The sequence below is a fragment of the Triticum aestivum genome, chromosome 3A (assembly GCF_018294505.1).
Source record: "Triticum aestivum cultivar Chinese Spring chromosome 3A, IWGSC CS RefSeq v2.1, whole genome shotgun sequence".
NCBI classification, from domain to species: Eukaryota; Viridiplantae; Streptophyta; class Magnoliopsida; order Poales; family Poaceae; genus Triticum; species Triticum aestivum.
The window spans coordinates 627,253,164-627,265,469 of NC_057800.1; positions in this window are offsets into that span (position 1 = coordinate 627,253,164).

Below are 12,306 nucleotides of genomic sequence, written 5' to 3' on the forward strand. Positions count from 1 at the left end.
GTTTGAGCGGCGTTGTGGGAATCGCGTGTGGCTGTGGTAGAAACTTGATGCTCGCCGCATTTCAGGTGGCCGGCATGTCATGCACACAAAGATGGAGGGGTGGTGTGGCCGAGAGGGGTGAGGCACACGTCATGGGACGTGGTGCCATGGGTTGGAGTGGCATCGTGGGAATCACGTGTGGGTGTGGTAGTGGTAGAAACAAGAAATGTGATGGTTGCCGTTGTCGGATTTCGGGTTCTGGAAAAACTATTGAGGTTCGAACACTGGGGTGCGCACGAAGATCTCTCCTCCTCTAGCTCGCACACATCCTGATCTCATGGCCTAGCCTGACAAACCCAAAGAACAAGAGACACAAGAGTTTATACTGGTTTGGGCCACCATTGTGGTGTAATACCCTACTCCAGTGTGGTGTGGTGGATTGCCTCTCGGGCTGAGGATGAACAGTTACAAGGGAAGAACAGCGTCCTGAGGAGAGGTTCCCTTGTGCTTCGTGAGCTTGTGTGGTTGAGTGTGATCTGGGTCAGTTGTCCCCTTTCTACAGTGGTGGCTAGTCCTATTTATAGAGGCCCTGGTCCCCTCCCCGAATATTGAGCGGGAAGGGATCCCACAACGGCCAAATTCAAAGGGAGACAACGAGTACAAGTTATCCTGACAAAAGGTGGTCTTCGCATGCCAAAGGCTCTGGTGGCGACGCTGTCTTGGGCTCCACGGTGACCTCTATCCTTTCGTCCTGTTGGTCTTGGTCTTGTTGCACCGATATGGAAACCTTTGCCTGATGCCTCGGGACTCCTCGCCTGCGCTTGCCTCTTTAGCACCAAAGAGGAAACGAGGACATTGCACGCTGACGCCTGCCTGGCGCCCGCCTGGCTCCAGTCGTAATGGCTTGCGTCACAGAAACCTCGTGAGGTGTCCCTTGCCTTGATCTCTCCGCCCCTCGCGAACCAGCCTGGTGAGGCCATCCCCGAGGAGGTCTTGTGTCGTCCGCCTGGCGAGGCTTGGCCCCTCGCGAGGGTCTTGAGTGTTTGCTGGTGAAGATGGGCCATACATGGCCGTTGGTGGAGCCACACCGCGGGTCGCAGGCAGGCAAGTCTGGGGACCCCCGTTCCAAGAATGCCGACAGTAGCCCCCGGGCCCAAGGCGCGCTCGGACTTGGCTTCGGGGAGAAGCCAAAGGGCAAGTGCGGAGAGCCGCGGGCCCCAACGGCATGCGGCCTGCGGCCGTACCTGACACATGGCGATCGATTGGACATGGGCGGTCCTGCTTCCCGATGCAGCCTTGATATCCGCCTGGCTAGGCGGCCACGGCGTCCTACATTGTTATGTCCCCATTGCTGGCAACGCGCTCCCCAACTCCTCCGCTTCTTCGAACCTCAGCTTCCTCTCCCAATCCGACCTAAGCTCAGTCCTCTCCATCGCCATGGCGCCGACCCAAACGGAGAAGGGGGAGAGGCCCCTGTCCTCAACCAACCCGCCTCCGGCCGCTGAGCCCGCCGTCGGCCGATCGCGGGTGCTCAATCGGGATACCATGGACAAGGCCCGCCCTGCGCTTGCCACCAGGTTCAACGAATGAGGAGGGATGGTGGCTTGGCCTGCGTCCCAAGCTTTTATCGATAGAACAACCATCGATGCCCAATTCTTTTTCGACGCCCTGTGGACCGGCCTGGTCCCTCCCATCTCCGCCTTCTTCAACGATGTGCTTTCCCATTACCATATTCATATGCTGCACCTAGATCCCCAATTTGTCACTCTTCTTGCCGTCTTTGCCTTTGTCTGCGAGGCCATGGTGGGCATTGCCCCCTCCGTGGCCCTTCTGCGCCATTTCTTCTCGTTGCACCTGACCGACCCCGGCAGTGCTCGGGGTGCATGAGCTTCTAGACCGTGGCGGCGATGGCCGGCTCGGGGATTGACATTGAACTCCCGCCGTCTGCGAGCGGGTTCCGGACCCGATGGGTGTATGTGGATGTCGGAGTGCTCAACCCTTTGCTCTTGCCTCCATCGGCGCCCGCCGTTCCCAGCTCCGGCTGTGGTCACGAGAAGCTTGCGAGCCATTGCCTCGCCTTCGTCTGGCTCTGGTTGAAGAGGCTGAAAGATCTTGGCTTGACTGCGCCCATGGTGATGAAGGAGTTCCTCTGATGCCGCATCGCCGCACTGCAGCGCCATTCCTAGCCAATATGGGTGAGGGAGTCCTGGATTAGGGGGTCTCCGGACAGCCGGACTATATCCTTTGGCCGGACTGTTGGACTATGAAGATACAAGATTCAAGACTTCGTCTCGTGTCCGGATGGGACTCTACTTGGCATGGAACGCAAGCTAGGCAATACGTATATGGATATCTCCTCCTTTGTAACCGACCTTGTGTAACCCTAACCCTCTCCGGTGTCTATATAAACCGAAGGGTTTTAGTCCGTAGGAACAACAACATACAATCATACCATAGGCTAGCTTCTAGGGTTTAGCCTCTCTGATCTCGTGGTAGATCTACTCTTGTACTACCCATATCATCAATATTAATCAAGCAGGACGTAGGGTTTTACCTCCATCAAGAGCGCCCGAACCTGGGTAAAATGTCGTGTCCCCTGCCTCCTGTTACCATCCGGCCTAGATGCACAGTTCGGGACCCCCTACCCGAGATCCGCCGGTTTTGACACCGACATTGGTGCTTTCATTGAGAGTTCTGCTGTGCTGTCGCCACCAAGAAGGATGTCTCATCCCGTCTTTAAAGACGGCACTATTGCTGAGGGAGCTTTGGCTATCGGCCAAACTCTCCGGCTAGGTGGTTTTCTTATGACCGCCTGTTCGGCCGCTGCGCCGATGATGACTTCTCGGGTCATCGAAAGCAATCTTCACGTCAACTCGGAACTCGCCGAGCAGTTAGATCCAATGGAGCTCTCTTCCCTGAACGAGCTCTTGGATAGCATCGCCGCCCTGGGAGTCGCTACAGACTACGATCAGATTGGGCCTAAACCCGATCTGAGAGAGATCAACTCTCCCCAGGTCACCCATCACGTTGCAGTGGTGGAGGAACAATGCGGCAACCCTTCATCTATCTTAAGGACTAGCTATGTCCGGATTCCCGATCCCTCCAAGCCGGATACCCGCGGAGGGGAGGACGTCACTCAAGGCCTGAACCTAGAATCAGGCAGCGGGCTAGATTTATCGGAAAACATCCAAGAATCCAAACTTTCGAGTTCGGAAACTCCTTGGCCCCTGAGTCTCAGATTGGGTAAGGATTCGGATTCAATTCCACCCACCCACCCAAACATACGCGATCTATCCCAAATTAGGCAAGAGCCCGAAGAAACAGTACACCATTACTGGGCCAGATTCCTCCTGGTCATGAACAGGATAAAGGACTGCCGCGAGGAAGACGCAATTTCATTCTTCTGCAATAATTGCACGGACAAGGGAATCCTCAACGCCATAAGTCGCCGCGAAATTACACGCTTTGCCGACTTGGTGTCCATAGTACGAAAGTACTGTGCGATGGAAAGCGCCTGGAAAACCGAAATAAAATTTTGGGATAATCCGGCCCTGAATACAAACCCAGTCCGAAATAAAAGGGTGCATTATCACAATACACCTGGGTTAACTACCAAAAAGCAAAAGCCCTCTACGGGGCAAGGAACCGTACTGGAGGGATGGCTCAACGGACCCTGCAAAATTCATAGTACAGCGGATGCAATACCAACGCACAGCCTTAGAGCATGTTGGATACTCCGGCAGGTGGCCAAAAGTGGTGAGGATCTACTCCTCCCAAAAACCACAGAGCACCATCCCGTGGACAACAATACGGTGTTAACGGTCTTTGAGACCTTCGCGTCAAATAATAGACGCAAGCGAACACTCCGCAGCATGGCCGAAATCTGCCACATAGCAGAAATAAATCCTTGGAGTGACACGGCTATTACCTTCAATGCCAGTGACGAACCCAAATTCCGAACAGCCCGAGCACCAGCCGCACTGGTCCTCAGTCCAATCGTGGACGGCTTTCGACTCACCAAGGTACTCATGGACGGCGGCAGCGGATTAAACCTCATCTATGAGGAAACTCTTCAAAAGATGGAAATAGACTGGAGCCGCATTGAGCAAAGTAGCACAACCTTTAGAGGAATCATCCCCAGTCGGGAAGCACGCTGTGCTGGGAAAATCACACTAGATGTGGTATTCGGCACGCCGGATAATTACAGGTCCGAAGAAATTACATTCCAAGTGGCCCCGTTCAGCAGCGGATACCACGCTCTACTAGGGCGGGAGGCGTTTACAATCTTCCAAGCCATACCCCATTACGGGTACATGAAGCTCAAAATGCCCGGGCCCAACGGAATCATCACTCTTGCTAGTGATCCGGACATAGCACTCCGCGCCGAAAATAAGACAGCCGCACTGGCCCTCGAGGCACTATCCGAAGCCCTAGCGGCCGAGGAACTAACTGCGCTGCGCTCCACGGTGAACAGGGACGATGTGATACTCGATAAAAGATCCAAGTCCACCTCCTTTAAACCGGCGGACGAAATAGTCAAATTCCAAGTCCATCCAACGGACCCTACAAAAACAGCTTCCATCGGGGCACAATTAAACCCTGATGTCGACTCCGCACTGCGAGAGTTCCTACGCGAGAACTGGGACATTTTTGCCTGGCACCCTTCAGACATGCCAGGAATCCCACGCAGGCTGGCTGAGCACAGCCTAAATATCCTAAAAGGATTCAAGCCAGTCAAGCAGGCTCTTCGACGTTTCTCCGAGCCTAAGAGACAAGCCATGGGAGAGGAACTAGCCAAGCTATTGGAGGCCGGATTCATCAGAGACATAAAACATCCGGACTGGCTAGCAAACCTGGTGATGGTACCAAAGAAGGACAAATCCTGGCGCTTGTGCGTCGATTTTAAGGACCTTAACAAGGCCTGCCCAAAGGATCCCTTCCCCCTCCCCCGCATCGATCAAATCATCGATGCTACCGCAGGACACGATTCATTGTGTTTCCTCGACGCATACTCCGGCTACCATCAAATTAAAATGGCGGAGCCAGACCAAGCCGCAACGGCATTCATCACACCATACGGCCCATTCTGCTTCAACACAATGCCCTTCGGGCTCAAAAACGCCGGCGCAACATATCAGCGCATGATTCAGACATGTCTGGCAAACCAGATCGGCAAAACAGTGGAGGCATACGTGGATGACGTGGTCGTTAAAACCAAGCATGTCGAAACTCTAGTAGACGACTTGAGGCTCACATTCGACAACCTCCGAACATATGACATCAAGCTCAATCCGGAAAAATGCGTTTTCGGCGTACCAGCCGGAAAGCTCCTGGGATTCATTGTCTCCAGTAGAGGTATTGAAGCTAATCCGGCCAAAATCCGAGCGTTGTCACAGTTGGCTACCCCAACAGACCTCAAACAAATACAAAAATTGACTGGATGCGTGGCGGCTCTAAGCCGCTTTATCTCCCGCTTGGGAGAAAAGGCATTACCCCTTTATCGCCTCCTCCGGCGCACCGAACACTTCGAGTGGACGGATGCCGCCTCGGCCGGACTCAACGAAATAAAAGCCATATTGGCAACAAACCCAGTCCTGGCCGCGCCAAACATTGGCGAACCAATGCTATTATACATTGCGGCAACTCATCAAGTAGTAAGCGCAGTGCTCGTCGTCGAGCGAGAAGTGGACGGACACAAATTCCCCCTTCAAAAGCCGGTTTACTATGTGTCCACTGTCCTTACTCCATGCAAATCACGGTACCCGCATTATCAAAAGATAGCGTACGCGGTATTTATGGCATCCCGGAAGCTGCGACACTACTTTCAAGAGTGTTCGATAACGGTAGCCTCGGAAGTACCACTTAACGATATTATAAACAACCGCAACACGACGGGCCGGATTGCCAAATGAGCCATTGAGATCCTCCCGTTCGACATAACTTACAAGCCACGGCGAGCTATTAAGTCACAAGTTTTGGCTGACTTCGTCGCTGAGTGGACGGAAGCCGAACTCCCTAAAGAGTACGACACATATTCAAACTGGATCATGCACTTCGACGGCTCCAAAATGTTGGCTGGTCTGGGGGCTGGCATCGTTTTGACGTCCCCAACAGGAGATACCGTTCAATACGTACTACAGATAATGTATACGGACTCCAACAACGCAGCCGAATATGAGGCCCTTCTACATGGTCTCCGGATGGCAGTATCCATGGGCATTCAACGCCTAGAGGTGCGCGGGGATTCGAACCTCGCGATATCCCAGATAAATGGAGACTTCGATGCCAAGGATCCGAAAATGGCAGCTCCTAAAAATGTCAGCTCGGTTCGAGGGGCTCGAATTTCACCATGTGGCTCGGGAAAACAATCAGGCGGCGGATATCCTCGCCCGCATCGGCGCAAAACGCGACGCGGTCCCTCCCAACATATTTCTGGAACGGCTCTTCAAGCCATCCGTAGCATGGGAAGGGGACACCGGTAACAACAGTCCGGACCCGGCCAAAATACCCGATACCGAACTCTCTGACACAATCGGAGGCTCCGCCACCGAAATAACACATTCAGCCCACGAAATAATGGCCATTATTGCCCCGTGGACAGAACCATTCCTGGCCTACCTAACTAGACAGGAACTTCCGGAGGACCAAAATGAGGCACGCTGCATAGTGCGGCGATCCAAGGCCTACAGGGTCCATGAGGGAGAATTGTACAAAAAAAGCGCTACCGGAGTCCTTCAAAGGTGCATCTCCGAAGAGGAAGGGCGGAACCTTTTGGCAGAAATTCACGCCGGACTCGGCGGTCATCACGCCGCAGCCCGAGCTCTTGTAAGCAAGGCCTTCCGTACAGGATTCTATTGGCCAACGGCCCGGGCAGATGCACAGGACTTGGTCCAACGTTGCGCCGGTTGCCAGCTCTTTGCAAATCAAAGCCACATGCCACCCACCGCCCTCCAAACAATCCCCATTACATGGCCCTTCGCGGTCTGGGGGCTTGACATGGTTGGACCCCTTAAAGGGGGAACCCACAAGAAAAAATACTTATTGGTCATGGTGGATAAATTCACCAAATGGATAGAGGCTAAACCGGTTAAAACAGCCGAATCCGGACCGGTGATAGATTTCATATCCGGGGTTGTACACCGTTACGGCGTCCCCCACAGCATCATCACTGATAACGGCACGAACTTCACGGCCGACGAGGTAAAACTCTGGTGCAGCAAAATGGGCATCAAGCTCGATTATGCTTCAGTCTATCACCCACAAACCAACGGTCAAGTCGAACGAGCAAATGGTCTTATAATGAGCGGCATTAAACCCAGATTAGTGCGCTCCTTAACGGAGTCTGACACGCACTGGGTAGAGGAGCTCGACTCCGTACTCTGGGGGCTGCGGACCACGCCGAATCGTAGTACCGGATATACACCGTTTTTATGGTGTACGGCGCAGAGGCAGTCCTGCCCTGTGACATAATTCATGACTCACCTCGAGTGCGCATGTACGAAGAAAGAGAAGCCGAGCTCGATCGGCAGGACAGTCTGGACACCTTGGAGGAAGAGCGCGACGTAGCCAAAGCCCGTTCCGCATTTTACCAGCAACAGGCTCGCAGATACCAAAGCAGAGAAGTACGGGCCAAAACTTATAACGTTGGCGAACTAGTTCTACGGCTGCTGGATAAGAAAAAGAACAAGCTCGAGCCCAAATGGGAAGGTCCCTTCATTATCGACCAAGTTCTGACCGGTGGAGCGTACCGACTGCGGGATGCATCGACTAGTCGACTCGAGCCGAACCCATGGAACGCAGCCAGGCTTCGAAGATTCTACGCTTAGCACCGGACTCTATGTTAGTCCCCTCCCTTTGTCCATTTTCTACATATGCATCATCTGTCTTGTTTCCCTTTCTTTCTTTTATTTCTCTAGGCCTTCAAGGGTCACCTTATCCCTCACTCATACATTACAGATGCGCTAGCCGCACACTTCATACTTGGGGGCTTCTTTCACTGAAGCTTAAGTTATTTTCCCGGGCCTCACACCCAACACATGTGTTATACTTCCACATGTACCTTTTTTCACCATTATATGCATCAATATGACTTAAGTTTTGGCCAAGCTGGGTTGCCTGGCTCTTGTATTTATGCCCTACGTTCCCGTTAATTCGGCTAGGGCATAAGGGGAGCACCTCTGTGATTGTTACCGCCGGGTCAGCCGGACGTGTACCTTAGACTGGGTGAAGCCGAAAGCTAGCGTTCTTAAGGGAATATTCGGTCGGTGAACAAAAGATGACTTTTATTATTCATATCTGCCCCCAGATGATTTTTCTGCGCTTCTTATCGCAGTCCGGACATGCACTTTAGGGCATGCTTACCCAGGGAAAGGAACCCTTAACGGAACTATTCTCCCTGGAAGATGTTTCTTACTACCCATGTAATATAACATAACTAGTTGGGCACTTGTCTGATAAAGCACTAATGACCCCTACGCCTGGTCTCCACGCATGCCCCGGTTCTTACATAACCGAGAGGGTATTCGGATACACTCCGGACTGTCGGGTCCCGAGGTTGAAGCGAAAAGGTCCGCCACGACAAACGATCTACAATCCGGCTAGAAGGCATTATACATGTCACTTTAAAATTACATAGTCAATTTGACTGGTTGAATTCCTCTTCAATACCATCCAACAGGCTGTCTAGTCTACAGTCCTGTTGGGAATACTTTGCGGCCAATTCTACTTGGCCGTACACTAAGCTCACAGGGATCTCCTTCCCATCGGGCCCCACAGGTCCGACTTCGGCCATGTGGTTCGGGTCAGCCTTCTGTACCGTGTCTTCACCATCGCCCAGGCTTCCCTGGCGCCCTGATGGCAGGCCGATATCTTCCATAATCGGAAGCACCGCCGCGCTCCCTTTAGCTTTTCTGCAAGCTCTCCAAGGCCTTCGGGTATGGAGACGGATGGCCACAAGGCCTGGGCGACGCCTTGCATCACCTGCCGAACTCGTTCGTGCAGCTGTGAGAGCTCGGGAAGAAGGTCACCCGTTGAACCGGGCATTTCCTCGGCAGGACGACCTGTTAGCATACCTACAGACATAACTCTGTCAGCCAGCTTCCTCGCCGAACTCTTTTTCAAAGTTCGTTCAAGCACTTACTAAATATGCCGCGTCGAAGCCGCCGATTTTCCTTAACAGAGTCCGACAGTTGGGCGCGAACATCTTGTAGTTCCACGCCCAGCTTGGTGTTGGCATCTTGGAGATCATTTTTCTCCTGCCTCACCCTCGTAAGCACGTTCTCACCGGCCTTCAGCTGGCGTATGAGCTGTTGCTTATCCGGATTTACTCCAGCGTCATCTGCAATTTTATCGTCAGATCTGCATATACGCCGCATTCTATATCATACTTATCATTCAAAAGATATGTTACCAGAGGGGGTCTGTTTGGGCTCCCCTGCTGCGGCCAGTGCGGCCTGAAGTTGGGCTTTGCACTCTTCCAGCTCCTGGGACAGTTGAGTATTCTTTTCTGTAAGAACCTACATAACAAATGATCCTTAAATCAGTTATCCTAACTGTTTCAAGTCTCAGGGGCTACTGATATATATAATTATCAAATTTTCTCACCCGTATGTCTTTACATACTGCTCCGTGGCTCTGGCTAGACCATTTTGAGTGGCACGGAGGTGCGCGTCTCCCGAGTTGAAGGCATCCAATGCCTCTTGGGAGAAACAAGCGTCACGAAGAACAGTCTGGCGATGCCTGTGGTTCATGGCACTTTCCACCTCGGAATTGGTGGCGGACAGTTTGTCCGCATCCTCTGTCGGAGGAGCGCCCGGCGCACGCATCGTATTCGTTCCGGCCTCCGAATCCGGCCTTGGAGCCTGGCTGGTGGAGGCGCGATTGGTAGCCTCTCCGAGTATAGTCCGGCGAGCGCTCTTTTTCCTGAAAGAAGGCATGGGCGTTAGTATGCCTCTGAATAATGGCTTACAATAAAGACGGCGCGTCGTACCGCTACACCGGTGTCTTAATCCGGACTGCGGGTCTTTTCAGCCCGCCTGGCCTCGCGGCCCCTTGTTGGCTAGTTGCCACAGGCTCGGCCTTCCGCCCCGAGGACCTCCCCTGCAAAACATGGCTGTTATACGGCAATCAAAAAAGCGCAAGGACGGATCCGTTTTTGAACTGCTGGGACTTCGGTCTCAGTCACCTGTGAGGCTGGAACTAGCCCAGGGTAATCGGCTATAATGGCCACCAAAGCATTGTCATTACTCGCTTGGTAAAATACCCCATCGATCAGCTCCACAGATATGTCCGGATCCTCCTGGGAGGCCGGGTCAAGGGACCGTCCAGGGTCCTCGGGTTGTGGAGGAGGGTTGTTTATCTCCTTTACAACCTGGCGCAGCTCCTGCGATGAAATCACTAGAATGAATACTTAACTACGGGAATACGAAATGGATGGGTGATAAAAAGTCTCCGCTTACCCAGCTCGGAGGATTGTACATAGAAAATCCGCCCTGCGGGTTGACACGAAGGAATTCCTCCTCTTCTCCCTTGTACAAAGTGGATAAGATCTTTATTAGATCAGCAGCCGATCCCGGCCCTTTGCGGCCGTGGCGGGTGGCGTCATCCTCCCCGTTGAAATCCCACATGGGGTGGCCTCTATACTGAAGCGGCTGCACCCCCCGCATGATGCATGTGGCCATGACCTCGATCATGGTCAATCCGGATCGAGCTAAAAAACTTATCCGGCTCATCAGGTAAAGAATGTCCCTGTCATCTTCCTCCAGGGAGCTCCGTGGACGCCAGCTCCGGCGCTTCTTCAAAGGGGCGTTGTCGAACTCAGGAAGGCCGATCCGAATAGGATCCGGGAGGGGGACGTCTTCTATATAAAACCATTCTGAAGGCCAGTCTTCGGACGTCTTCTTTGGGGTCCCGGACAGGTATCCGGTCCCGGCAATACGCCACACTTCGGCTCCGCCCACTTGATATATTGACCCCTTCTGAGAACGGGGCACAAGGCAGAACAACTTCTTCCACAGAGCGAAATGAGCCTCACAGCCCAAAAACAACTCGCAAAGGGCTACGAATCCCGCGATATGCAGCAGGGAGGCAGGCGTAAGATTGTGCAACTGGAGGCCGTAGAACTCCAGGAGCCCCCGGAGAAACGGATGAATTGGAAATCTGAGCCCTCTTACCAAATAAGGGACAAGGCATACCCGCTCTCCCTTGGAGGGATTGGGAAGGCTCTCCGCTTGCTCTCCGCCATTATAGGTGGCAAGCCCGGCTCGAACCGGGACCAGGTACGCTGGGGGAAGAAATCCCTTGGACTGAAGCATCACTAATTTGCTGTGCGGGACGGAACATCTCTCCCAATCTCCAGGCTTGGAGCTAGGGGTGCGAGAGGAGGAGCTGCGTCGACCGGCCATGATGGAATGGATCTCTGTCGGGTGCGCTCCGATGAAGGCTCGCCAAGGGAGGATGGTGTGATTTGGATCTGAATCCTCGTCTTTTTAAATAGGCGGCTCATTCACACAGCTAGGGGGGTAAATGTGAAAACACCCTGGCTCTTCACATTCGCTCGACACGTGGAAAGTGGCCATTATTGGGCGTGGAAGCCAAGGAGTGCTACATTCACAAGAAACCGGACATTATTTCGACAGGTACACAGAATTTGGAGAGGAACCCGCCTTGCAATGCCGAAGACAATACTGCGCGCCGGACTCATCGTCATTGAAGCCTGGTTCGGGGGCTACTGAGGGAGTCCTGGATTAGGGGGTCTCCGGACAGCCGGACTATCTCCATTGGCCGGACTGTTGGACTATGAAGATACAAGATTGAAGACTTCGTCTCGTGTCCGGATGGGACTCTACTTGGCGTGGAAGGCAAGCTAGGCAATACGTATATGGATATCTCCTCCTTTGTAACCGACGTTGTGTAACCCTAACCCTCTCCGGTGTCTATATAAACCGAAGGGTTTTAGTCCGTAGGACAACAACATAACATACAATCATACCATAGGCTAGCTTCTAGGGTTTAGCCTCTCTGATCTCGTGGTAGATCTACTCTTGTACTACCCATATCATCAATATTAATCAAGCAGGACGTAGGGTTTTACTTCTATCAAGAGGGCCCGAACCTGGGTAAAACATCGTGTCCCCTGCCTCCTATTACCATCTGGCCTAGACGCACTGTTCGGGCCCCCCTACCCAAGATCCGCCAGTTTTGACACCGACAATGGGCCATGTCTGTCGCCCAAGATAGCATGAGGCTTCAGGAGTCAGAACTCGCCACTCGAGGCATGAAGAACGGTGCTTGAGGTCCTGGCGGGCGACCCCTCGCCAGCCGATATGC